This window comes from Callorhinus ursinus, unplaced genomic scaffold (genome assembly GCF_003265705.2).
Source record: "Callorhinus ursinus isolate GAN/ISIS: 27379988/994484 unplaced genomic scaffold, GSC_fseal_2.0 scaffold13, whole genome shotgun sequence".
NCBI classification, from domain to species: Eukaryota; Metazoa; Chordata; class Mammalia; order Carnivora; family Otariidae; genus Callorhinus; species Callorhinus ursinus.
The window spans coordinates 33,245,041-33,267,860 of record NW_027397075.1 but is presented as its reverse complement, the minus strand read 5'-3'; the positions used below and the strand labels follow the sequence as shown (position 1 = coordinate 33,267,860).

Here is a 22,820-nt window from a genome sequence, read left to right as displayed (position 1 = left end):
GGAGAAGCAGGCTTCCTGCAGAGCAGGGAGCCCGATGCGGGGCTCGATCCCAGGACCCCAGGATCATGACCTGAGCCAAAGGCAGATGCCCAACGACTGAGCCACCCAGGAAACGCTTAAATTAACTAGACCCTACATTGTGTGACCGTGTAGAGTCCCTCCATTCTTCCTGGCATTGTCTGCCCTTGCGGATCAAGATGTGGTGAAAGTCCCAAGCTTTTATGTTCTACCTCTATAGGTTGTGAATTTCTTCAATAATCTCTATTCCAAATATTTGGCCTTATTATGCTAGCAACCATTCAAATGTCCCAGAAATTTATAATGTTTCAGTGTGTATTCTTTCCCAATAGCCTCATCTACCTAGAGGTGACCACACCTGCCAGCCCCTGGAGGGAATTCAGAAGCATACCCAGTGGTCAAGTTACCCATTGGGTATTCGGGTATTATCAAGGACATTTCTCATGCTCTTTAGCCACGTTAGCAACTGAGCCCCTTCTATGTTTGGGGAGTCCCTCTCCCTGTGGACAGAGCTAGTCTATGGAGGTGAACGATGATAGGTATTTGCTTACTAACCTCCCCATGGCTAAAGGAATGACCATGAACTAGACTCCACCAATCATCTCCATCTAGTCCAGACTTTAAATTGGAAACTAATCATACGAAGGAGCAGAAGTCACCCAGAATCCGTCCTGGCAACGCAGACAGCTCCATCCAGTTTACTGATAGACCAACATTACCAGCCCTGGGGGCAGTTTGCAGCTTTGACTGTGGCACAGGGACAGGGTGTATGTGTGGAACAGGGACAAGCCTCGGCATCTGGGCTCTGCAGGAGCAGCACGGGGTCCTCACCAGACCAGTTCTCCCACACAATCTGGGTATTTCCCCTGGCAGCAGAGCCCCTGAGTCTGGTGGCCCTTTGACATTACTGGAAATTCTACAAGCCAGGGCCTATGAATTGGGATTCACAGGTCAGCAACCTGTGTCGTCACACAGGGCCCCAGGCTCAGCATGGTCTCGTGCTTGGTTTAATGCTCTGCTGTCCGTCTTCTAATTCTTAACATTTTGACCAAAAGCCCTCGTATTTTCTTTTGGTGCCAGGACCCTGCAAGTTATGTAGCCAATCCTGCCGTGAGCTAGCTAACATGCTTTAGGTCAGGGAGTTCTTAACCTTTTGTGTGCCGGGTAAAGCCTATGAAGTATATGAAGAACGTTTTGGTTTTTTAAAGATTTTATTTATTTATTTGAGAGAGAGAGAGAGAAAGCACAGCAGGGGGAGGGGCAGAGGGAGAGGGAGAAAGAGACTCCCTGCTGAGCGTAGAGCTGAGTCTCCCTGCAGCCACCAGCCTCCTCAGGGCTAGACCCTGAGTTCAGGACCTGAGCTGAAGTCAGAAGTGTAACCAACTGAGCCACCCAGGTGCCCCAGGAAAGTTTTTAAATGCACAAAATCTAATAGCCAACAATTCTGAAATATAATTAGAAATTTTTTAAAAACAAATATATGATAGCATAATATCTGTTTCTTTTATTAGTACATTAAATAAATCTAGTGGTAGGTCTAATAAACCGCTCTTACCCAGAAGTAGTAATGAGCATAAACAATATTTTGAAATGTCTGCAACAACTGAAATTGACTTAAAAAATCTATGATTTCTTTTTTTTTAAAGATTTTTATTTATTTATTTGAGAGAGAGAGAATGAGAGATAGAGAGCACGAGAGGGAAGAGGGTCAGAGGGAGAAGCAGACTCCCTGCTGAGCAGGGAGCCCGATGTGGGACTCGATCCCGGGACTCCAGGATCATGACCTGAGCTGAAGGCAGTCGCTTAACCAACTGAGCCACCCAGGCGCCCAAAAATATCTATGATTTCTAACAGTAATAAATTCACAGATCAGATACCTGGTTTGTTATCTGCATTCAAAACTTACGGAAATGCTAAACTCAGTTTTTTTTTTTTAAGATTTTATTTATTTATTTGTTAGAGAGAGAGAGAGCACAAGCAGGGGGAGTAGCAGACAGAGGGAGAAGCAGGCTCCCTGCTGAGCAAGGAGCCGATGCGGGACTGGTTCCCAGGACCCTGAGATCATACCCTGAGCTGAAGCTAGATGCTTAACCAACTGAACCACCCAGGAACTCCTAGAAATGCTAAACTCAGTTTAAGACTAACCAAAAGAAGTGATTTATCCAAGTCACAGAGCCCGTAAATTTTAATTAGAATTTAATTTAATTTTAATTTAATTTTAAAACTAAATTAAAATTTAATTTAAATAAATTCTTTTTCTGCTTCAATCATCCAAAGTCATTACTTTCTTGCTTACAACAGAGAAGCCTGTAGGATAGAGGTGCCCAGTGTGACCCAGGCTCTAGGACCAACCCTGAGTATGTCAGGCTTCTCCACAAAAAAAAAAAAAAAGAAAACAGGCAAATATAATACTCACAGTGGCTCCAGATGAGTCAAAGATGCATCCGACACAGTCCTGCCTTCAGCTGTTAGATCTTCGAGGAGAAAGTGTCACTCCAGGACACTGTCTGCAAATCAGGTGACAAGCTCCACATGTGTGGTATAAACCAAGTGATGTAGGTGGTCAAGCAAGTGGAGATCCCTTCTAGCTTGGAAGATAACTATTAATAACAGTTCTACATTATAAGAAGGGAGATAAGGGCGCCTGGCTGGCTCGGATGGTTAAGCGTCTGCCTTCGGCTCAGGTCGTGATCCCAGGGTCCTGGGATTCAGCTCCGCATCATGCTCCCTGCTCCGTGGGAAGCCTGCTTCTCCCTCTCCCGCTCCCCCTGCTTGTGTTTCCTCTCTCGCTGTGTCTCTCTATGTCAAATAAATAAAATCTTTAAAAAAAAAAAAAGGGAGATGAGACACATAGTAGGATAGTCGTGGCTCCAAAACCTCCAGCAAGCTAACAGAATGTGGGAGTCCCCTTCCTCGGTTTCCCGAATCCTCACACAGGAGTCTCTGTTCTAGCCTAGATCAACTCTCAGGTATTTCAACAGGAGTTCGTTTTGTTCAGATCTCAAAAGAAGTATGATCCAAACATACCTCCTCATGTACTGTTTCCTTGTCCCCCTTCCACTCCTCCTTTTGGGAGGGGCCACTCAAAAGTCCTTTGAGGCAACGGGAATATATCTACCTTTGGGACAGAGGTGAGGCCAGGTTTGTTTAGCAAAAGTAGAAAACAATTCATTTGCAGATATTTTGAACTTTTCAAAGTTGTTTCATATACATTACTGTACTTCAGTTGTAGGCTAACAGTGTTATGCCCATTTTATAGATGAGAAAACTGAGGGTGAGAAAGGGGGAGATTTGCCCAAGGTCACCCAGACTTTTTGCCTCTTAGCCCAGTGTCCTTTCCTCTGCCTACACCTCTCCTGTGAGCAGATCATAACTAAAGGGGAGACTGTCTACAGGAGGGAAGTACATTCATGCAGATCATCTAAAAACCAAGATACCCACACCCCAAATTGTGTAGAGCAGGTGTCAGCTAAGAGAGGAGAGGCTCAAAAAAGAAAACAGATCGCCAGATCCTCTGGCCCCCAAATAGGTTTCGAGATCTGAGCCCCCAGCCCAGGACAGAATTCATTTGGCTGGTGACCAGCACACAGAGTCCTTCCCATTCCTGCCTGGGAGTTATGCTCATAACAACAGCAACAGCCGGAAAAGGGCTTCACGAACATAAAAATAAACAAACTTTCTATTTTTAGCAGGGCTGCAGCTGTGAGAGCTTCATTATTTGCATTTTAGCAGCAGCATTCTGAGGGAGGAGAGGCCAGGGGAGTGGGGTGGGGGACAAGGGCAACTGGGAACGAGAACAGCAGTCACTCTGGGAACCAGATTTTTCAATGCTGAGCCCAATTACACACAGGCCACAGAAACCAATGTCCAGCCTGGAAGTCTCTGGAGTCTGCAGGTCTGGAAAAACTGAACAGGGTCAACCAGGAAGCCGGCCCATGATTGGGCTCTTTTCTGGCCATATATAGAAATAAATAATCTTTTTTAGAGCCACATGGTTTTTACAGCCACAGAAAACTGTTGCCTAGTGACTCCATCAGAGGAGTAGAAGCTCACTCGTAAGCAGAGACCTTTCTCGTCTTAACTCAGGCTCTCAGAACCTGTGGGACTCTCACAGGAACTCAGCTCCAGCGTGTTCCGGGTTTAAACGCTGTGTCCAGAATTCTCAATGAGCCTGCAGCGTTTTCTCCTGCCCAGCCCTCACTGACAGCTGAGGCATCAGGAACTTGACAAAGGACAAGCCTAACGCTGGAGGTGGGGAAGGGTGGAAGCTATGGTTCTTCTTTTCTGTTTCCCTGGAACAGAACCCGGTGTTGTGAGAAGGAAGTTTTCCAAGGCCGCCACAGAGGAGGGGTGGAAAGGTCCCTTCCTTACGATAAATGTCACAGCAGCTTTAGGAAAAGTGTATACCTGATCTGATTTCAGAAGGAAGTCTCTTTGCCCATGCTAATCCCTTTAGCCATGCCATACCTTCACCCCATGTCATCTCTAATTATGTTCTTTTCCCTTTTCGTGTCCCTTTTCGTGCATAGTCCCAGCTATATTTTCAGCTCATTGTGAGGAGACAGAAATGCAGACCCCAAAGCAGTCCTGAGGAAGGAAAGCACCCAGTGCTTCTTCAGCCGCTTACAAGGAGGTAAATTCCAAGGAAAGGCGCCATGCTCTTCCATGCTTGGAGAATGACTCCACAACCTCCCAGGTGTGGCCTTACAGCCAAGGGGCTTCCTTCATTGGCAAAGGATTTCCTGAGAACTGTACCACCCCTGCTCATTCAGAGCTTGCAGCCCAGCATGGGAGAGAAATAAACAGGTAATTTCCTTACTGTGGGCAGGCTCTATGGTGGGTCAGCACAGAGTCCCTTGGGAATACAAAGGCCTGGCTTTTTCCTCAGTCTTGGAAGAGTCAAGATGTTTTCAGAGAAGATGGTAGCTAAGCTGGGACTCAGGCAAGGTAGAGATTGGGTAGGAGTAAAAATATCTCTTCAAAGCCTCCGCATCTAAGAGTAGCTCTCAAACAATATGGCAAGAGATATAGCAAGGCTAACATAGACAAGAACCAGTTCCAGCACTGTGGCAAAGATGGTTGGTTTCTACACCCAGTAACATTTATCTTGTTACCCAATAACATTACTGAGCAAACCAGTTGTGGTCCAATCATAAGAAAGAGTATCATTCTCTATTTGAACATGGATTCCCACAGCTAACAACGTAAGCCCTAGAACTTGGGGTTGAAAGAGACTGTACGGACTAAATCTCCAGGGATAGCAATCCCTTCCACAGCATCCCTGACAGGTGGTCACCCAGCCTCCGCTTGAATTGTTCCAGGGATAGAGAGGCCTCTGCACTGATCAAGGCAACTAGTTAGTTAGTTAGTTAGTCAGTCAGTCAGTTAGTTTTTTCATTCATTCCTTTTAAAGGCAGGAGCTAGAGTATATAGTAGCCTCCTACCAGGCTGGAGTTTCTGACTCCAGTCCCTCAGTCTCTCTACACTGCATTAAATCCTACAAAACACCACCAGCCTGACTTTTTTTGAGAGTGGTCTGTCCATTTTCCAAAATCCACAGTGACCCCCAACTACCACCATATAAATTCTAATTTTCTGCTTAAAGACTAGAACAGTTCATATCAAAATGTAACAATGATAATTCATTGTTATTGGTCACCAGGTTTATAGATGATATTTTGTTTTTCTCCTTCATACTTTTGAGTTTTTCCCTAGTTTTCTGCATTAGAGAGAGAGAGAGATTGAGAAAGGGTTATCAATAATTAATGTAATTTACAGAACTGTCCAATCATTTATTCCTTCTCTACACCTTTTTCTATGTTGGGTTCAACCTAGCAACCTTTCACTCTCTTTCCCCATCTTTAGATTCTTCTGCATCTCTTAAATTCTGCCCAACCCAGCTTTATCAGGAAGGTTTCCATGAATGCTCCAGCCCTTACTTCCCTTAAATCCAAATTTTAAAACATAGCACTTCGTTATAAGCAGTTTTCTGATATCTGCTAATCATTGCATAGGTCAGTTTCCCAGTAGAATGTAAATTCCTTAAGGGCCATATCATAGTGCCTACCTAGCACAATGCAGACATTACTGCAGATTCTCCATAAACAGTTGGCTATGGCTGGCTGGATGGCTGAAATTCTACTAAGCTGCATTTATTAGCTCAGTTGGGTAGAGCACAGTTAATAATTGTCTTATGTCATCTCTTTCTATGCTTCTCAAACTGGGGTGAGGGTGGGGGGCACATCCCTGGAGGTATAGGAAAAGTGTGTCAAGTGTATATAAAGCCACAAGATATCAAATAATATCTTCTTAAAGCAACAATTTCCTACCCTTTAGGGCTACTTTGGTGGAAAAGTTTGAGAAGCACTTTGTAGTCCATGCTTTTCTAAGAGCAGGAATTTTTCAAGGCAGATATCCAGATTCTGCTTGAGTTTATCAGTTCAGGCCTTGCTTCTAGATACTTTCAGATGACCAGTAGGTCTAACACTCCACCAAGAAATGTTCCTGGAATTCATCATTCATCCTGCATACAACAGCATAGACACCACTGGCCTAGAAGCCAGAACACCTCGGTTCTTGTCCAATTATGCAAAGAGGGTAGGCAACTAGCCTTTTCAAGCCCCAGCTTTTCATCCACCCTGCCCTCCTAATAAAGGTCAAGTTAAATTAAACAATACATGTGAAATGTCTTTGTAAACTGAAACTTACATATAAGCTCCAAGTATTATTATTATTGTTACCATCCCAGAATCAGTTTATTTGGTCCCACAGACACAGAGAGCCTGCTTCCCCAACCTGTCCAGTTGATTAAAGTGGGTAGCAGTGGAGTTCTGAATCCAGAAAGTTCTGGGTTGAAGTCTGACTCGAGGGTAAGCTCCACCACACTAGAGCCTGATCCATTTTTGTATATTTCATGTTTCTCATTGTACTGGGAACATACATGTGCTGAATAAATGCATTTCTATTTCTTGGAATCTCTACTTACCGTTTACCTAATCTTTGGAAAAATTTTGTTTTAATTTTCCAAATTCCAGTCTCCTTTTCTATTAGACTATTACAGTATCTCATAGTGTTATGAGAAATGTAAAGGCAATGGGCCTACACTGCTTAGCACATAGAAAACAATAAGTCAATGGTAGTAAAAATAGAGAGGGTGAGTTTATTTCTGCAACTTAGTAAATGAAGGCTATCCCATTATTTTGTGTTTTTGTCAGCCCTTCCTTTTACCTATCATGAAAGAGCCAGGGAGAGGAAGTTTGTTGGTGGCAACATTGAGGTTCTGAGTCACTGAACTAGTTAAGGAAGCAAACTTCAAAGGCACAGTTACTTTATGGGCCCTAGAGGCAAGAGGAATGAACAATTCCAGCCTTCACAAAAACTTCTGCCAGAATGAATGTGCTGGGCAGGGCAGGCTGGGGTTTCCCAGATGTCTCGCCGACAAAGTGGCAAGAAATGTTTTATCTCGTCCATGTAAATGCTACATGAAACCCACACAGTGGCCTCACTCAATAAATCGATACATAAACCCGTCCCCAAGACAAGAGCAGAAGACAAGGGGGAACCACAAAGAGAGGCAAAATAAGAACTCTGTGGGGGTCTCCTCCGGCCCTGAGACCCCTGCCAGAAAACTGGAATCCAGAGGCCTGCTGCTTCCATTTGAACAAAGCCAACGCTAAATCACAACAAAGAGCGCCGAACAGGCAGCCACAGGGCCGTAAACATAGCTTCCAAGACACAACTCTGGGGGGCTATGCACCAGAAGCAGAAAAGGAAAACTGAGCTCCTTCACACCCCAGAGGCATAAACAAAGGGTTTTCTAAGCAAACACTTGCCCCCACCCCATCAGCCCCAGTTTTGGAAGGGGTAAGGCAAGATGCTCTGGCTCTGGAATCTACAGGAACCCTACAGAAACCGCAAAGCACATGCAGTGAGGGACAGGGATGCATGGGGAGACAAGTGGATTATCAAAGGAGACATCCAAGAATTTCCGAAACTTTCCCCAGTGCCAAGATTTGGAGCTACCGCCATAAAAGTAGTATTTTTCCTGGCATCCCGGATACAACATTGAAGGCATTTTGGATGTTGCATTAAAAAGAGTTCCCAAGAAAAGTATATTGTCACTGCTCTTTTCGGAGGAGCTTTCATAATTAGAGTAATTTCTGTCAGAATTCGACAGTTTAGAAGGGAAGGTCTGAACAGAAATCTAATCACAAGAGGTAAATATAATAACTGGTATGAAAAAGGGCTCTCCGAATCTGTTTAGAAGTCCAAAGCGAAAATGAAAAAGCAATGCCTTTTAAGAGGGCTGTGAGGGAAGCTGGTGGGGAGCAGAGGAAATGCTTTCTTAGAATGGCTATAATTAAGCTGGAGAACTTGCTGGGTTTTGGATAACCTGCTAAAACTGAAACACGCACAAGACTAAAAATAAAAGATGGTACCTGCAGAAAATACTTGGCTAAGGTAAAAAGCACAGGGTTTTGCTATCTTCGCGAGGCAAAGGCCACTGAGACTGGAGACTGGACAGGTAGCACTGGCACTGCCAACTGGCTCAAAGCCCAGCTCTAGCAAGGCCAAGAGTATTATCCACAAAGACCCCATATACGCACAGTGAAGGGCCTGCTGGACCACCCCGAACTCCCCACCACATGGAGTAGATCTTAGCTTCCAGAAGCTCTCCTTTATGGCTCTGCCATTCCCACATCGGTCCAAACCCTTCTGGAATCCATTTTAGGTTTCCAGCTTGTGCCACCTCTGGAAGATAATCCATTCCATACATTCTTTACCTGCTATGTGGTATAGTATTTCCGCTGACTTGTCTTGAACTTGCCCCTCTCGTGGTTCCAAGGCGCCGCTATATTTCAGGATCTGGTAAACAAGTCTGTGCTTATCTTATCCACACCATTTATAGGCGGATCATTCCCTCTTCACAGCCTGCACCTTGTCAGAAGCCCTTCTGACTTCCAGTCGGTTCCTCAGAGCGTCCGGGCTGCTGTTTTGTGACTTTCTGGAGCCCTTTTTACACTTCTAGACCCTCACCCAAGTGTCACAGGTAAGAATATGCCACAGTTTTCGGGGAGAGTAAGATTCTCAATGTAATATTTTCCATACCTGAAGAATATGCCCATTTGGAAGCAGCACTGTCCTGGGTGCACACACATTATCTTCAATGTGGCTTCTAGACTCAGGGCATTTGCAAACTGGTGGGAGAATGTGGATTGATGCAGCACAAGGTGGACTGATGTTGCCCAGTAGTGCAAGCTAACCTGGCTAAAACAGGGCATTGCCAAGAAAGAAAAGCAAGTGTAGTCAGTCCTCATTTTCCTAGCAGGCTATGGTTGGATACTAAATACCCTATTGATTTTCACAACACTGAAAGGGAAGCGTTTTGTCCCCAACATACTAATGTGAAACCAGGTGCTAAAATTAGTAGGGGATGATAACTCAAATTTCTAGTCTCAGTTCACATATCTGCTTATTTTGGCTTCTCTCTCTTTTTTTTTAATTAGATGTTAATGCTCTGATTCACTCCATTTAGAGCCCACTAACCCCTTGACCACCTTCAAATATCTCTACTGAAAACATGAGAAATAATGAGGATTAAGCAAAATGTAACAGCACTGAGGTTGCCCAAGGCCATTTATGAGTTCATCGAAGTTAGGATTTAACTGCCAGAAGAATAAAATAGTAGGTGGGTGCTCTAACCTGCCTTTTAGTAAGGGATACATCATCTACCCAGTGTGAGAATATGTGGCCAGATGCCCACTCCTTTTCTTCTACCATAATTGCATCTTCTTAGTAGTGTTAGCCCTTCAGCAGACCTTGCAGCCTTAGCAAACGAGTATGAGCCAATCCGCCATCTTGCTCACCCATGAATCACTGATTTCTCTGCCCCAGAAGCTGTTGGCTTTCCTTGCTTAACTGAGACATCACAGAGATACTACCTTATGGATAGGATTCTGATTTTCTTTCTACCATTTAAAACTATGTCCATGAAGCCCTCAGCTCAAGTCGATTGTCTCCATTTCTCTGGTTTGGTTTCTTCCTATTTCCTCTCAAAGGCAACCCTAAATAACTGCCCCTTAGGCCATAGCCAATTTGTAATGTTGCTCTAGATTTCCAGAAAAGTATTTTCTGCAGGCTTCCCTCAATAGGACTCATTGCAGGGCTGAACATGACCCTTATTCAAGCGTGGAGTTCCTTCCCAGAAGGCGATTTCCCCCTCTACTTGATGGCATAGTAGTAAAAGCATGGAGTGGGGGTTCAGAAACACTGGAACTCAAATCTGAGCTTCACCATCTATTAGTTCTATGACACTGAGGAAGTTGCTTCACTTCTCTGAACCTGTTTCCTCATAAAACAAGAATACTACATCTCATAAATGTGTTGTGAAAGATTCAATGATATGTGCAAAGCACCTGACACAGTATCTCGTGTCCTTTCTTAAGATGGAAGAAAATATCCATTCCCCAATCCTTTGACCAGCATTCAAGGCCTCACTGCCAGCCACCCCACCACCCCCACCTGGCTTCCTCAGTGCCCTCAGACTCTGCACCCTGGCTTTTAAGTTCCAGGAGTCTTAGAGGAACCAACTCTATGTAGGTAGACAGTTGCAGGCTCAGAGTGTGATCACAGATGTAGCTTTTGGGCAGCGTGGTAAACCCATCGACTGAGGGAAGGTTCTCAGTCTGGACACTTCCAAGCAGGCTTACAAGCCCAACCTTCCCATGTCTGCTGGGACTACTTGTTAGCCCACTTGCTTCTAGAACCCACTTTCCCCCTTCTTGTTCAGATTTAGACTGAGTTCACTCCACCTGAATTTCTGGGAAAAGAGTCTCATCTAATCTCCTTCCATTGGAAGAAAACATTTTTTTTTCTTTCCTTAATCATTTTTGGCGTTTCTGACCGAAGGGCTGGGTTTTCTCTTTGGCCTTTCAACTCAGAGCCATTTGGCTTCTCCAGCACTAACAGAAAGGGGTCTCTCGTTCCTCATTCGAAATAGTTGACTGCGGGGCACCTGGGTGGCTCAGTCGTTAAGCGTCTGCCTTCAGCTCAGGTCATGATCCCAGGGGCCTGGGATCCAGCCCCACATCAGGCTCCCTGCTCAGTGGGAAGACAGCTTCTCCCTCTTCCACTCCCCCTGCTTGTGTTCCCTCTTTTGTTGTGTCTCTCTCTGTCAAATAAATAAATAAAATCTCTAAAAAAGTTAGTTGACTGTAAGAGTCATTTTAATTCCCACCTGCAGAGGAGGGCAAGACCCTGCTCAGCACCTGGCACCTGGTCCCTGAGCACCTGGCAAATATGGTCAAGTGAGCAGCACCCCAGGTCTATGTCATGGAAGGACTTCCCCAGATGGCTCTGAAGAGGCCCCTCCAGGGCAAGGTCCTGGCATCACACTCCCCCCAGCCTGCCCCCCAGTAACCCTGGAGACACTGAACAATCTCCCTGCCAAGGGTCATCAGAAGCTTCCTGTCTGGAGTCCTGCACCCAACCCTGGCACAGGCCCTTTCATTTTCTAGAGTTCCAGGTGCTCCAAACTGGACCCACAGAAATCAGAATAAAAAGTGAATGGGGGGCAACTGAGGGTAACAGTGAAGAACCTCTGAGAACTTTGTGCAGGCAGTTTCCCCCTCCATCTCTGCTCTGACAGCTCAGGATGGTGCAGGGTTTTCCTTACAGCCTTCAGGGAGCGGCACCAAGACTGCGTGCACGGTCCCCACCCCCCACCCCCCCAGGCATCCAGCGGGTGAATAAGGCAGCTGGTTGTTTTGTTCGTCCAGATAAGGCTTGGGAGCCTTCACCCAATCTGTCCCATGGCCTCCCTCCCAGATGCCTTCCACTCCCTTGCCAAAAGGCTGCTCTCTTAGGCAAAACTGGGCTGTCTTCACCTAAGCCGAGTCTCCCCGGAAGTGTCTCAGGTCCCGGGAACTTGGTGCGTCCGTGAAATGGACTGGTGACGGGCGTGGCGGGCGGGGAGGGCGCGGGTCCCGCAGGAGTCGTGTTCCGGCACTAGTGGGGCACCAGCCCGGCGTGGCGAGGCGGGGGCGGGGGGGCGGCGGGAGACCCGGAGGAGGGCGCGTCGGGGCGGGTGCGCCGAGTCCAAGGGCACCGGCGGTCAGTGGGCCCGGGAGGGGAGCTGGGGCCGAGCCCAGGCGGCGGGAGAGAGGGCGAGTCGGATTCAGGAAGTTGTGTCTCTGACATCAGGGGCAGGACGGAGTTGGAGTGAAACCTCAAAAATGCGAGGCATCGGCCCGAGGGAGGGCAGAGAACGCAGAGGGTGCCTTCCTCCAGGCCAGCGGCAGGTACGCGCGGCGCCCGGCCCCCGCTGAGCCCCCGACTCGGCACCTGGCTCCACGCGGGGGAGGGGCGGGGGGGGCGGGCTTCCGCACCCGGACCTTCACCTCACCCGGGACTGTCGCTGTCAGACGGGCCGCGCGCGCGGGAGACCCCTGAGCCACCGCGCCTGCGGGAAGCCCTCCGGTGGACTGAAAGGTGCGTCTCAAGACTGTGCGTTTGTGTTAACATATCTTAAGCTGTGTGTGTGTTAATATATTTTAAGCTGCGTGTGTGTGTGTTTTAATACATTTTAAGGTATGTGTGTGTGTGTGTGTGTGTGTGGTTTAAGTTGCCTTCTGTTGGGAAGGGAACTTCTAGCTCACTTTCTTTCTTTATAAGGATTGACCAGCCCCAGAGATAAGTGAGATTTAAGGATCCTTGGTCCTTCACGACTCTGGTTCTAGTTTGTTTCCCTTCTTTTCGAGGATTCTCAGCAAGCTGACATCTGCTTCTGGGCTGAGTCCGCATGGGTTGGGGGTGAGGGATTGGGGTGGAGTTCTCTTAGTCCAGTTGACAATGCTGCCTGCCGGTAGGAGCTTTGGGACAGCACGACATTCTACTTGCTACTGAAAAAGTCAAGGCCTGAGACCCACTACAAAGCACCTCAGTCGTTGATGTTTCTCAATTGTTCTAAGTGAAGCCAAATTTTCAACAGGGCTAAGAAACCAGCCGAAACGAAAATATGGCCTGGAGCCAGGAATGGGAACCTGTCTGCTAGCCTCTGAGCCTCTGGGGGATTTACTGTGACACAGATTGCTTACTAATTTCTTTGAGTCTCTAAATGGTCCCACTCCCAGCCCCCCAGCTCACCTGTGAAGGTAGAGGACACAAAAAGACCGTTTCCCTAGTATGTTTAAGAGCTTCCCAGCATACATTGTGTAATAATTGAGTTAAATAAACTATATACGTTAGCTAGTAGGAACACATGTCCTGCCTAACCGAAAGGGAAACCAACCCACAGGAGCACTGCCCTAATTTCACGGAGACGGCTGGCAGCCAGCATGCTGGCTACCTTGCCCGACTGCTCCGCGGATTCTGTTCAATGAGGAAGGGAAGGAATGGTGCGCTTGAGATCACTCCTTCCTCAGAAGCACCTTCCTTCAAAGCGGCTGCATTTCATTCACTCAGCTAAAGTTTGTGAGCATCTGAAGCGAATTTTAAGGAACCCTCATTTTGAAGTCCAGATGAATAATGGGAGAGCCTTGAGTTATAAGGAACAGGCCTGAAAAGTACCACTGATGTGTCATTTGTCAAGTTCCAAAGAATTTAGCAAGGGTCTTACCATCAATCTCCTACTCTGATGTGCCTCCCCTTTGCCCAGTGCTGGGCTAGCAAAGCAGCTGTGCAGGGAACTCTGATTGAGTACTTCATTTCCTCTGAAATTCTGGCTCCCCAGTCCCACCCAAGATACAATCTAGGAAAGAAATACAGGACAAAACAAATGTTTCTCCAGCCTCCATACTTTGTCAATATTTAGCTGGTAGAATAAAGAGAGAATGACTTCTGCCCTTTTTATGAATACTAAACTCAAGAGAATAATAAACACTCAAAAAGCTAAGTTACTGACTTCATTCATACAATAGTTACTATACCTACTGTGTGCCAGGCAGCATGCCAGGTCCTTGGAATCCAGAGATAATGAGATCGTTTCTGCTTTTGAGGATCCACAATCTGATAAATAACACAAGGTACAGAAACAAACTATAGTGCAGGATAATACACGTTATAGTTGGGGCGCCTGGGTGGCTCAGTCGGTTAAGTGGCTGGCTCTTGATTTTGGCTCATGTCATGATCTCAGGGTCCTGGGATGGAACCCCGCATTGGGCTCCATGCTCAGCAGGGAGTCTGCTTCAGGATTCTCTCTCTCCCTCTGCCCCTCCTCCCATTCTCTCTCTCTCTCTCTCTCAAATAAAGAAATAAATCTTAAAAAAAGAAGAAGAATACACATTATAGTTGCAATAGCTATGGGACACTGAAATGATCCAAAGGAGAGAGTGATAAACTCCCCTAGGAATTATCTGGAAGTCAACACTGCAGGAATGATGGATGAGCAAGGTGTTGGAAATGATTAGGAAATGATTAGGGAGAGGGTATTTCAGGCAGAGGAAAGGGTATATGCAAAGTCAAGGGCACGTTGGAAGAACTGCAAGTAATGGGGGTAACTAGTATACTAAGAAGTCATTTTTGGTGTTTAAGCAGAGAAAGGGTATGGTCAGACTTGTGTTTGGAGAGACAACTGATGGCCAGGATGGAAGCTGGCCTGGAGAGATAGGAAGCAGAGATAAGGAGGACCTCAACTAAGATCATGACGGTGGGAACGAAGGAAAGGGAATGGATGTTAATGGTGTTTAGGAAATAGAGTCAAAGTACATCTCGTGACCAAGTGAATGCGGTAAGGGAGGAGTGAAAGGAACAGAGGATGATTTTAAGGTATGGAGCTGGAGATGGGGGGGATGGAGTGTGATGTCCAGAATGGAAATCATATGAACTAAGGGAGCAGCAGGCTTGGGAAGTGGATTGTGAGCAAAGGCATCTATTAACACTTTACACGAATTTAGGTTAGATGTGCCCAGGAGATGCCCAGGTGGAGATACATGGTAGGTCATGGGTATTCAGGTCTGGAGTTCAGGGAGAGATGGAGGGGGCTCCAATTTAACTATCCCAAATGTTGTGCATAAAAGTAGTGTTGAAGGTGGCTAAGGGAGCCTGTTAATAACACTATCAGTGAGACCATGTGAACACTGAAAAGTCTTAGATTTGGCCAATAATGATTGGCCTAGAGATATTATTTTCATACCATATGGTGACTCCCAGGTGACTCTCTCTAGACTTCCAAGGCCCTCCCAGGATGCCTTGCAAGATACCTAAAATGTTGGAGAGTATCTTGTGTTAAGGGTACACAGGCAATACAGATACATTTAACCAAACAAGTGAATCCCCAGAAATCACTTCATCATATGAGAAATGCATACTTTAGTTCAACTTTAAGATCTGCCAAGACCTCTCCAGAACTCATACCCCAAGTCTAGTAATTGTATCTGTATGGGAGAGTCCTACCATCAGCAGAACAAGAAGGATGACTTTCTCAGACCAATTCTAAACCCTGACAGAATAGTACTTTAGGCCTGGCTGCCATGGCCCAGATCACAAAATTATGTGACCCAGTATGGAGGGAAAAAAACTTGAACTTGGAACTAGACACACATGGGTTCAATTCTGGCCTTGACCACTTATTAGCTTTCCTTGGACAAGTCTTTGAATCTCTCAGCTTCATCTCCCTTACATGTAAAATGGGGATAACTGGGGGCATCTGCATGGCTCCGTTGGCTAAGCATCTGTCTTTGGCTCAGGTCATGATCCCAGGACTCCTGGGATCGAGCCCTGCATTGGCCTCCCTGCTCAGTGGGAGCCTGCTTCTCCCTCTGCCCTTCCCCCTGCTCGTGCTCTCTCTCGATCTCTCTCTCTCAAAGAAATAAATAAAAATCTTTAAAAAAAATGGCGATAATTGTTACTCTCCAGAGCAATAGTTAGAATCAGAACCAAATTGAAGAAGAAAGATACATTTAATGTGCTCCATAAACTGCAAGTTTCTATAAAAATGTAAGTTGTCTTATTATTATTACTAATCTTTCCTCTTAAAGCTACCAACTAGACAGACTGTATAGGTGTAGGATCTGGGGAGTATTGTAGGCCCAGACTTGCAGCTTTTTTAACTGTATTATAAAAGTCTCCTTCCGTCATATCAATGGCATGCATCTATTCCGGCCACTTCTTTTACTCCTTACCTCCAGTAACCGGAGCCCAAAGAAGTGAGTGCTCTGCTAACGTTTATGCAGTTCTTGCACAGCACAAGGACTCCTGGGAGCTCGTGGCTGAAAGCAGCCAGGATTCCACTTGTCAGGCCGTGGACCCAACCCCAGTTGCACTGAGTCCAATCAGAGGGGATGCTTTTCTCCTGATTGTCACCAAGGTGCTGGTTAAACCAGCACTGGCCCTGAATCTGAGCATCAGGTGATGGCTTGAGTGGATCTGTGGTCTTCTTCTGTCCCAAACAAGGAAGCCTGACATGGTCCAACCCCTCTGAAGCTCAAATTTGATGCCAACATCCAAGCTTTCGACTAAACAGACTTCTGAGAAGGGTTGGCTGTTGATGAGCAAAAGGAAATAACCACAGGCTCAAAGACTTCAAGTGGAAAAACACTTAGAAATGAGCCAGCCCCGCCCCTCACTTCACAGATGAGCAAATTCATGTTCAGAGAGGTGAAGTGTGTCCTCGGCTCAGCAGCTGATAAAGGAGGGGGGACCAGAACCCAAGCTCTGTCTCTCTCCACTCAGGAATAGCAGACACTCTCTAGGGTTTCTATCACCTGGACCTTCTGTACGTCGTGCACGAGGACACACACAGGCACTCAGACACTGGCAGCAATGTAAAATGAAAAGGCCGCACTTGAAGGCTGAGCCTTCCCCGACTGGCCTCCAGGGAAAACCAGGAGCAGATCTTCCAGAGTAGAGGGCAGGTCTCCTCTTTAAGGCAATCTCCATACCACACCCATCCCTTCTGTTTCCTCAACTTCTGTCCTTAAACTTCTCACTTCAAACACCAAGCAACTGGGTGGCTCCGTCAGTTAAGCGTCGGACTCTTGGTTTTGGCTCAGGTCACGATCTCAGGGTCGTGAGATCGAGCCCAGTGTCAGGCTCTATGCTCAGCATGGAGTCTGCTTGAGATTCTTTCCCTCTCCCTCCTCCGCTGCCCCTCTTCCCTCTCTCTCTCTCAAATAAATAAATAAAATCTTAAAAAAATAAAAATTCCCAAATACCCCTCAAAAAAGGAGATAGCACTGGGTGCCTTAATTAACCAAAACCCCTTTAGTGTTTTATTAAACTTGTCATGAAGATGGTTTCGAGACCAGTGGACAGGTCAGCATTAAACAGCAAATACTGATTCACACTTTACCATTCCATGAGAAAGGCTCCGGGTGAATAATAGGAGCTCAGGACACTCATCACAGGCGCTGTAAGAGAGAGAAAACAGTGGCAGATAGACTTTTTTTCCCTCTTCATGCCGCAAGAAGAAAATCAACAGCCAGTTCTTTGAAGGGCAATCCCCAGGGCCACAGAACAGCTCAGGTTTCTGACTTTTCCACCCACATTGGCCTGAGCCATCTGAGCAGAGCACCACCTGGGGACTTGAGCGGGCCCCAACATAGCTGAGTTCCAAAAGGAACCTCATACAAACATGACATTTCTTTCTCAGGGCAACTCCCAAGGGGCCATGGCAGTGTCCAAACCAAATCCCGGCCCCTGGCAAGAGACTTGCTCCCACGATTGTAAGCAAGCTGCTCCATGGAGCTTGTTGCTAAGAAATGAAAGAAAACCTAATCATTGCTGTATTTCTCGGTCAAAATTGCAGATTGTTTCTCGTAAGCCATCGCAGACTTGCCTTTGCTCTTAACTGTCTACCATTTCTTCCCTCTAAGATGTTTTTCAGTTGACTTTTATTCTCCTCAAATACACTCCTGATTTCAAAGCTGGATAGACTTAAGGAAAGCCCATCAGCAACTTCTTTAGTTTTCCAAGCAAGTCATAAAAGAAAATTGGCAGAAGAGAGGGAAAAAATATAACAGCAATAAAGATAGTTGCATGTTAAAATACTTTTAGTCTTCAAATTGTCCTGAGAACACAGGACACAGGTTTAGAGGTAGGTGCAGAGGCTGGGGGTTAAGGTCAGGGGAAGAAGCAGTGGAAACTCCGAAGTTCCATTAGCTGTAGTGTTATGGGCACAGAATGACACACAGTGGACATGCTGTGTCTTAACCCGCATGACATATGACTGTGGCCACCGTAAACAGAGAAGAGAATGCTTCAATGCAAGTCAGGAGCTTGCTTTTCTCTCCCTGACCCAAGTGAGGTCTTGAGTCTCTGTCCTTCTGGTCATGGTTTCCTAATTCTGGCACTTTCTGCAGCTCCACCAGGGAGACAAAGTATGGGCTTTCAGAAGCCCTTCAGCTTGAAAAGCCCTGGCTCTAACCTAGAGGCTCCATCAGGCCACCCATGCACGGTGGCCTAAAATCCCCCAGGCACTAACAGAGGGCAAAGTCACCTTCCCAATGATTTGGGACTGGAGAGAACAAGTGTTCAGCCAACCTTTGTTGGTTCCCTCACATTTTTAGTGTGCATGCTAGGCTCTCAATAGCCATTTGTTGAACAGTGGTGCTAAGAATTTGAGGCATGCAATCTGACAGCCCCCCGCCCCACCCGCCAGGTTGCTTTATGAGCACATCACAATTGTTTATTCAATGTTATGGGACAGAAAAGTGGCAAAGCTGAAAGGAAACACACCACTTTTAAGGCCAGCCCTGCAGACTTACCCCATCTTGACAGATTTCTGTCAAATTTTTTTACCCATTTCTGGTAAATGACTGAGGTTTACACCCTCCCATCTCTCTCTACCTTCCACTCACGACCTGAAACTTTCCCTCCCGCCCAAGGCCCACCATCTGCTGAGTAGCAATGGCCAGCACTGCACGCCAGTCGTCTAGATTAAAACCTCCAGGCTCACTGCCTGGGTGACCCACACTATCCCATAATGAAACTGTCTCTGGGAGAGGGGACCCCATTTGCACACCACACCATCCAGACATGACCTGCTCCAAGCTCTCCTGGTTTCCAAACGAGAAACTCAGTTCCTGCCCTGTGGGGAGATTTGGCCCAATGCCTTCTCTGGTTCAGAAAAAAGGCAATGATGTGCCAAGTGCCTCAGGATACTTGGTGATTTCCAACTACCATGCATTTGGTAGATTCGCACGAGGATATGATTGACCCCTCTGAGGAAAAACTGCTTTTTACTGTGTTTGCAAGGGACGAGTGGCACAGATTTTCACAGCTGGCCACGGAAAGAACATCTCACTTCCAGACAGACAATGCATCTCCCCCACCCTGTCTGGGATAAAGGAAGGGGACACGGTCACAGAGCATGTGCCACATGAGGAAGGAGGTCTGATGTCCCTGACTGACATTTTCCAGGAATAAGTTTTCAGTGGTTTAAAAAATAGTATTCCTTCAATAATGAACACTTAAACCATTGAAATATGTGGTCATTCAACATTTGGTATTGTAATGAAAGAATAAATACAAGCTAAAGAGAACAACCAATGCCATTTTCTTAATTACTAAGAGGAACTATACCATTTTTTTCCATTTACCATCTATTAGCTTTCAAGAAATTTTGCATTATCTCTTCCCACTTTCTTTTGGAAGGTAAAGTTCACAATACATAGACTTAACTTTTTTTTTTTTTTTGAGAGAGAGAGAGAGACTGAGTGCACGCAAGTGAGGGCAGGGGCAGAGGGAGAGCGAGAGAGAGAATCTTAAGCAGACTCCACACTGAGCACGGAGCCCAACGCAGGGCTCCATCTCAAGACCCTGAGATCGTGACTGGAACCAAAATCAAGAGTCAGACGTTTAACCTACTGAGGCACCCAGGTGCCCTAAACTTAACTATTTTAAAGTGAGCAATTCAGTGGCACTTAGTACATTTGTGATGTTGTGCAACCACCACCTCTATCTAGTTCCAGAACGTGTCCATCATTCCAAAATAAACCCCCATGCCCATTAAACAGTTATTCCCTGTCAATCCCTCTTCCCAGCCCCTGGCAACCACAAACCCACATCCTATGTCTATAGATATATCAATTCTAGATATTTTATATAAATGAAATCCTACAGTATGCGGCTTTTTGTGTCTGGCTTCTTTCACTTAACGTGTTTTCCAGATTCATCCAGGTTGTAGCCTGTGTTGGTACTTCGTGCTTTTTCGTGGCTGAATAATATTCCATCTTGTGTAGACATCAGTTTGCTTATTCATCTGTTGAGAGACATTTGGGTTGCTTCTGTCTTTTGGCTGTTATGAACAAACATGTACGAGGATTTGTTTGAGCACCTGTTTTCAGTGGTTTGGGGTACATACCCAGGAGTGGAATTGCTGGATCATCTGGTTATTTTATGTTCAACATTCTGAGGAACTGCCAAACTGTTTTTCCTTTTTCCCACATTTTTATCAACATCCTTTCTTGATGGTAATATGCATATTAAGGAAGCATACTTTCCCATCCCTAGGCCTTTATTTGTGGCCTTTGATCTTATGCTTCAATGAGGGATAGAAAATCCTGCTTCTTCTTGTCCTAGAGATGAAGTTATTTGGATGCTTGAGAAAGAAAATATTTGGATAAACTATAAATTCTTCTTGGTGTAGCTTAGTTAATGACCGCACCCTCTCTGGAGCCTGGTCTGTATCGCGCTGGGCATTGTGGGAAGCACATCACCGACTTCCTCTCACTCACTGGTCAGGACAGCTCAACTCTTAGGCCCATTTTACAGATGAGAAAACTGAGCTCTCTCCCAAGAGCTGAGTGCTCTTCCTGTGGCTCCAGAGTATTATCCATTAGCCTCTCCTACAAAGGAACTCTGCAGTTTTCCTGCCAGTAATAAATCAGGAGCTCACAGTCTATTTCGGCAGATGGATAAAGAGGTGGTTATAACACAGCATAAGAGATGCTATGAGAGGGGTCACAACAGGGACCCCGGGACCAGAGGAAGACCACTTAGCCCAGCTCTGGGGGACAGACTTCCCAGAGGAGATAAAATCGCAGTGTATTAGTTTATGTGTAAACTTTTGTGACCCTTGGTAAGGTTTGACTCTCCCCCATCACCCTTCAGCAGCACCGCTTGGTGATTACATTCCCAGTGCATGGGGCCTGGCACACGGTAGCTGCTCATTGAACACAGCTAATAGACACGTGTGCTTCTGCAGGAGGAATTTCCAGCCCCTGTAGCACTTGCATGACTCCAATACCTGGGGCCTACATTCCAACTCATAGGCTTTCTCAATTCAAATATGGCCCAGGGACCAGGGGAAGATGAGGAAAGGTCTGGAATGGCTTTTGTGGTTCTCTCTGCATCTGCACAGGCTCTGTGTCCATGGGAAGACAAGAGAAGAGGGGGAAGAAGGCAAGAGAGGGGGAGAGGGGCGGGAGGTCGTGCAAAGGGCATTATGAAGAGATCTTGGCATGCCCTGGTCAGGAGGCTCTGGGGTTGCATGGGGTCCTAAGGAAGAAATGAAATGAACTGGTAAACCACTTTGTAAAACCATAATTTCTCCATCCATCTCGAGATTGTATTGTTGCTTCAGTGCCTCCTAGCTGATGGCTGTGCTGTGTCTGAGGCGATTCACCTCAGCCAGCAGGTACAAGAAGCAGTAGCTTCCTGGGAAGGTCTGTCTCCCCAGCTGGTAATTCTTGCTCCCCTGTACCAGGGACCATCCGTGCGATCTGGCTGCCATCACTAGCCTTCCATCAGTCACCTCCGGCTCCTGTTCGCAAAAGGGGAATTGTAAAAATTCTTAGGAGGCCTGGAGGCCTCGCTCTAGAATGCAGAAGCTGCCCCAGTGTGACTCCGGCTACATTTCCATACACATTTCTTAAAAACTTGGTGTGTGCTTGACACGATGCTAGAAGCCATGGGGAATTTACTTTTTTAAAAGATTTTATTTATTTATTTGACAGACAGAGACACAGTGGGAGAGGGAACACAAGCAGGGGGAGTGAGAGAGGGAGATGCAGGCTTCCTGCTGAGCAGGGAGCCTGATGCGGGGCTCGATCCCAGGACCCTGGGATCATGACCTGAGCCGAAGGCAGACACTTAATGACTAAGCCACCCAGGTGCCCCAAAGCCATGGAGAATTTAAAAAACAAAACCAAATAGCAAGCAGGCACAGATCCCACCTTCCGCCTAGGAGGCTGTAAGCACCTGGGAGCAAATCCTCCCCCTCTCGTGCATGGCTATGAGAAACAGCCTCTTCCCTGGGATGAGAGTCTGTCCCGGGATCTCTGCTTACCAGGGCCACCACCCAGGTTCTGAACTGACACTGTCAACATCCCCAATACCCACTTCATTCCCTGGTGGGCCGGCTCTCCAGGCTCTGACCGACTTGCCTAAGCCATAACTACTGCTTTGGGCTCCACCCCAAGTGTGAAAGCACAACGCTTTACAAGACCTTCTTGTTCTGCACAGGGGGGTCCTAGACCCCTCCACCTGCTGCAGCCCAGCCCATTATACCACCCATGACCTGGCCCAGCAGAGGCCTCTACAAAGCGCATATAAGATAGCAGGGCTCGGGGTTGAGCATCTACTGTGTGCCAACATGAAGCAAGGGGGATTCCTGGAGGGAAAGCTCTCCAATAGCTTACAAACCAAGTGGAACCCTGGGTCTGGCACAGCATCTGTACCTGACGTACCCGGTAATCTCTTCCTCGTCAGGGAAGGGAGGCAGGAGAGGGGGGGATGAAATTTTCAACTACGGTGATCTCTCTATAAACCATGATTCTGGAGAAAGCCCCCAGGCCACCAAATCCTTCTTCTCTCACCCCTAGCCACTAGGGGCTGCACACAGGCCCGTCTTCGCTAAGGTTCTA

General features: G+C 46.6%; 1 protein-coding gene and 1 long non-coding RNA gene across 3 annotated transcripts in view; one reads left to right on the top strand and one right to left on the bottom strand.

Moving 5' to 3' along the window:
* The window catches only part of LOC112828441 (uncharacterized), a 48,568-nt gene extending 36,604 nt beyond the window's left edge, over nt 1-11,964 (bottom strand). For both annotated transcript variants that reach the window (XR_012380544.1, XR_012380543.1), the window contains exons 1-2: nt 8,802-11,964; nt 2,435-2,837 (exon numbers count right to left, since the gene is read on the bottom strand). This is a non-coding gene — a long non-coding RNA (uncharacterized lncRNA). The remainder of the gene's footprint in view (nt 1-2,434; nt 2,838-8,801) is intronic.
* Nucleotides 11,965-12,109: 145 nt separating this feature from the next.
* KIAA0040 (KIAA0040 ortholog) overlaps nt 12,110-22,820 on the top strand; it is a 35,515-nt gene continuing 24,804 nt past the window's right edge. Inside the window, exon 1 of the mRNA XM_025877473.2 lies at nt 12,110-12,507. The gene's annotated coding sequence lies outside the window, so the exon portion shown is untranslated. The remainder of the gene's footprint in view (nt 12,508-22,820) is intronic.